Source organism: Cupressus sempervirens, chromosome 3 (genome assembly GCF_028749045.1).
Source record: "Cupressus sempervirens isolate cs-2001-9-10 chromosome 3, ASM2874904v1, whole genome shotgun sequence".
NCBI lineage: Eukaryota > Viridiplantae > Streptophyta > Pinopsida > Cupressales > Cupressaceae > Cupressus > Cupressus sempervirens.
The window spans coordinates 176,015,103-176,020,875 of record NC_143120.1 but is presented as its reverse complement, the minus strand read 5'-3'; positions in this window follow the sequence as shown (position 1 = coordinate 176,020,875).

Sequence of the window (5,773 nt, the reverse complement as noted above, 5' to 3'; positions counted from 1 at the left end):
GACTACAATACTCACCACCATTATCAGATCTGATACATTTTAATTTCTTACCAGTCTCATTTTCAACCAAGCATTTCCATTTCTTAAAATTTTGAAATACATCTGATTTATGTCTAAGGAAATAAACCCATACTTTTCTAGTTGTGTCATCAATAAATGTAACATAATAATGAGAGCCACCAAGGGAAGATACCTGAGCTGGTCCCCATACATCTGTATGCACAAGCTCTAATTTCTCCTTTTTGTTTTCCTTCCCAGTCTTTACAAAACTCACTCTCTTTTGTTTTCCATACACACAACTTTCACAGAAATCCATATTAACACATTTTAGACCTAGTAAAAATTTCTTTGAATGAAATACTTTCATACCTTTCTCACTCATATGCCCAAGTCTGTTGTACCACAGTGCTGTATTAGAATCTACAATAGCTATTTGTTCTCCTTGCTCAACTGCAACAATTATTCCTGAACATTCATTTTTCTCTGAAACAATCAAAGTAGAAGGAACAATATGACGTGTACAAAGATATAAGGTGACTACTTTCACACCTTTTTCTACTACAAGGGAACCTTTTGAAACCTTCTAATTTTTATCATTAAAAGTAATTACACAACCCTCATCACTGAGTTTCCCTACTGAAATTAAATTCCTACTCAGCCTTAGAACATGTCTTACCTCATGTAGTAGCCAATGATTCCCATTTTGCAACTTAATCTTAATTTTTCCCTTTCCAACAATTTGACAAGGTTCATTATCCCCCAAATAAACAAGCCCAAAATCCCCTTGGACATAATCAATGAAATAACCTCTATGAGGTGTAGCATGAAATGAAGCACCAAAATCTAAAACCCATGAATCATCAACACTTTCTAAAGACAGAAGCAAAGCATCCTCTTCGAATTTGTTACTTACCACATTTGCCTCCTTGTCTCCATTTGATTTATCTCCTTCATTTTTCTTTCGATTCTAGCAATCTTTGTTTTTGTGCCCTGGTTTCCCACAGTACCAACAATTTTTTGGTCCTCTCCATTGAGACCTCCTCCCCTTTGACTTTCCTCTTGATTTTCCAAAATTTCCAGAGTTACTTCCTCTCTCAGTCGTTCTGCCCCTGCTTTGTGCATTCAAAGCACTTTCTGATGTAGATCCACCTGAGGATTTCCTACGAGTTTCCTCACTCAAAACAACACCGATCACATCATCATATTTTAGGGTACTAGATCAAGGAATAGAATTACTCACTACCATTACCAAGCCATTCCAGCCGTCAGGCAAAGAACACAAAATCAAGAGAGCCCTAATTTCTTCATCAAAATTGATACCCACAGAAGATAACTGACTAGTAATAGTATTAAACATATTTAAATGATCTACAATAGGTCCACCTAAATAAACGCTTTATCATAAATACCTTGTTTGAAGCGAAGGGCTTTTCATATAGTGTTGCTAGGGTTTTCATCAAATCTTTAGTCATCTTTGCTTTTGTAATATTAAATGCCACAGATGGTGCCAAGCATAACCGAATGCTTTTGAGTGCCTTTCTCTCCAAAAGATCCCATTCAGCCTCTGACATAGTTCCTTGATTCTTGGCTTTTCCTTCCAATGGCTTCCATAAATCCTTTTGATATAGATAATCTTCCATTTGCATCTTCCATAGCTGGAAGTTCTACCCATTAAACCTATCAACCCTCAGCTTACCCTCATCTGCCATTGCTCCCACTCAACTGTGATACTTTCCTACAAAGGTTAACTGAAAGACAACCTCGCTCTGATACTACTTGTTAGGATAAACCATGGAAAAAAATAAAAACTACACGCAAATATAACCAATAACAGAAAATAATAGATCACACAAAAGTGAACACAAGACACCAAGATTTAATGTGGTTTACCCAATCCCTAGGCTATGTCCACCAAACAGCAAGTTCGATCTTATTACAATCTAGTGATTACAACCTTATTACAACTTGTAATCCCTTACAACTCAATACCGCCGCAAGAAGCAATTTTGCATCACAACATAATGAAAATACCCAACCCTAAACCCTTTTATACAAGTATTAAATCACTTTAGTGTTATAACATGTCGACCATAATTAGCCATAACTTTAGTGGTGAATCTACGAATGGCGAAGAGTACTCTACGAATGGTGAATAGTACCATTTTTTTTTTCGGGGCGATGCTCCAAACCCCACTAATTATGAAGTATGTACAATACTTTCCTGATTAGTCACCACAATCTAACAAGAGGACATTAAGACTTGATTTTAGTCACATGATGCAACAAGACACACCTAAAGGGGTTTGTGCTCTAGGGATGCTAGACATACCTCCTTTGGAGACAAATCAACAAAGTGCACCTTTGCTCCTAACTCTACCAAGTATTATGACATCAAATGTTATGGAGCCTCCCATGAGTACACTATGTGAAACATCAACTACAACAATCCCTATTGATGCACAAAGGAAAAGTCTTATTGACATTACACCTATTCCCAAAAGGAATGCACCTCATTGTCAAGTCAATATGATGTCCCAAGGAGAAACCTCTAACATACAAAGGTGCCAAAACAACAATACGAACATGGTGATCACTTCTCAAGGACATAACCAACTACCCTAGCAATATCAACCTACAATATTTCGAGGGCTTGATGTTTCTAACACACATGTGACATATCAAACACAACATCAACCATAACTACAACAAGCTCAAGTGATGCAAACACCCAACAACCCTAATATGAAGTCCAATGTGAACCCACTCAACTTACACACAATGTATCAATAACAATTCCAACAACAAGCCTTGTTTGCTAAACAACAAGAGCAGCTCAAGTAATAGTTGGACTATCAAAGATGAATTGAGCAAAAAATTGCATACCAGCAACATTTGTCACAACAACATGTGCCACAATAACCTCAATAGATACCTCTACAACAACAATCACATACATGGTCTCACATACAACCAACAGAGGTATCCCAACAACAACCACAACAAATGGCACAACAACAACACATGGTACATCAATCATAGTTAATACTGCAACAAGTGTCACATCAAATACCATAACAAGTACCCCAATATGTGTCACAATAGGGACCCTTTTGTATTCAAGGTACTAACATACCTCCCCCACCTAGTGACACATCACTAGACTCATCAGACACAAAAATGTCATAACTGAGTAGACATAGCTCCTGTCACAGCAAATGGTCTACTCATAGACATAGAAGAATTGAAGGGAAAGCCATCATGCAAAACCCTAATAAAGAGCTATTGCAACAATTCAAACAACTTTCCAAATAAGTCAAGGCATTGGGAGTCCAAAAGAAATAAGCTCTATATATAGAAAGGGACCTATGTTCTAATCCATTTGACAAAAGTTTGTATATGCCTCCATTCCTAAAACACTTTGAAGCTCCCAGGTTTGAAATATAGAGGAAAAGGCAACCTTGTTGATCAAATCTAAGAATTTTTTTCCTCTTGTACCAAACTCAATGATGAGCCCACTTACCTCATGAGATTGTTTCCCCATTCTCTAGGTGGGCCCACACTTGAATGTTACTCCAAACTTCCTAGTACTATCAAATCTTGGTTAGAGCTAGTAGACAAGTTCATATCCCACTTTTCGTTTAACATTATGAATTAGGTGACACTCTCTGATTTGTGCTCAACTAAATAAAAGACGGGAGAACCATTTATCACATTCTTACTACGTTCGAGAAGTTTAATCAGTTAATGCTCACTAGACATTCCTAAAGAACAACAAGTTAACTTGTGCATTGAAAACTTAGTCCCTAACTTAATGTATGAACTCAAAATCAAAAGTCCAAGCACCATTTCTAAATTGATGAAAAAAGGGGCTAGTATTGAAGACGCTCTTATCTGTAAGGGAATCCTCAAGATAAACAAGGAAAACACAAACACCAACTTGTCTAATGACAAGGCAAAATTTTTCTCCAAAAATAAGAATGTGACCAATGATGGAATTTTGGATGCCCACACAACCTCAACTAACTTGAAAGGTGGAAACCCTACGAATTCACAAACTCCCAATCAAACATTAGCCTCACAACATAAGACTGAGACTTCTATGCAGGACAAACCTTGGAGACACCCTAGAGTCAAGGATAGGAAATTCACACCACTGGGGATACCTCTTGAGACTGCACTACAATAGTTTCTCAATAATAACTTCCTACAGTTACCCCTAATCAAAGATGAACTGTTAACTAAAGTAGACTAGTGGGATAACAAATTTTTTTGTGATTACCACCACACCAAAAGACATAAGACCTCATCATGTTTCCAACTAAAGAATGCAATACAAGATCTTATTGATGATGGTGTAATCATAGTCGATCCATCAATACTAGCATCCAACTTTGATCATACTATTTTCAAAGATCCTTTGGGTAATCATGACAAAGAGAAACCTTCTAGTTCAAAATCAAACTCATAAGGTAATGTGAACTACACCATTAACTATTTTAATGATTCAGATTATTGCATATCCACATTCACTTTAAAGACTAAAAACCCTTGTTGCATTATCACTACATGTCATGCCAAGATCACTCTGCCTGAAGCCCCATCTAGACCTACTGCTACTACTAGACCTGCACCCCCTAGTAGACCTGCTGCTCCTACTTCATCTTATTATAGCCTTTTTGAATAGCTTGGAAAGACCCCTACACAAATATCCATCTTGGACGTACTATGTGCATCTCCCCAAAATTAGAAGATCTTGGATCAAGCCCTTAAAGAGTCAGTAGTCCCAGATAACATTGATGATGCCCAGTTCCAAGCCATGGTGGGGAACCTATCTGCATCACAACATATCACCTTTTCCCCTCAAGATATTCCTAAAGACAAACCCAACCACAATGATCCTCTTCACCTTGAAGTCTTTGTCCACAATGTTAAAGTCATACATGTCTTGATAGATGGAGGAGCAGGGCTGAATATCTATACACTTAAAGTAGTCAAAGGTTTGGGTTATTTTGAAAATGATGTGGAACCCTCTTTAAGGATCACAATCAAAGCCTATGATGATGGTGAACACTTCTCTATGAGGGTCATTATCTTACCTATCAGAGTTGGTCTAGCTACTAAGAACACTTTATTCTAGGTCCTATATATAGAATGAACTACAACATGATACTTGGCCACCCATGGATCCATGCTATGAAAGTAGTGCCTTCTACATACCATCAATGCTTAAAATTCTCCTATAATAATGTGGAAGTCACCATACTGGGTGATCCATATCCCTTTAAATTATGTTACAATCTTAGAGGAACCACTGCATACCAAGTCCTGACAAACCATGTAGAAAATCCACTCGAGTCCTCCAAGTATGTTGATCCTTTCACACTCACACCCTCATTTAAAGGAAAGCTCAAAATCCAAGACCAAGGTTGTGGTGAGTACTCCATGTCATGTGCCTTTCACATAGGGAAACTTCCTTTATCTCCCAAGTCATATGGTAAACCCTAACTTATACAAAACAAGCCTAAGTTCATATTTCAAAAAAAACCTTCTATGGCTTTCACTAGTGGAGGTGGCCTACATGAAAAACATGTCTATGAGCATACCTCTACATGGATTAAAAAAGCTAAAGAAGAACAAGAACTTACTCCTATATCCCTTGACAAGTATGGACCTGGATTCACCATCATGCATGAAAAGGGATATGACAGATGTAGTGGCCTAGGACCTCAAAATAAAGGCATTGTTCAAACCATCACTACATCAGGACGACCTC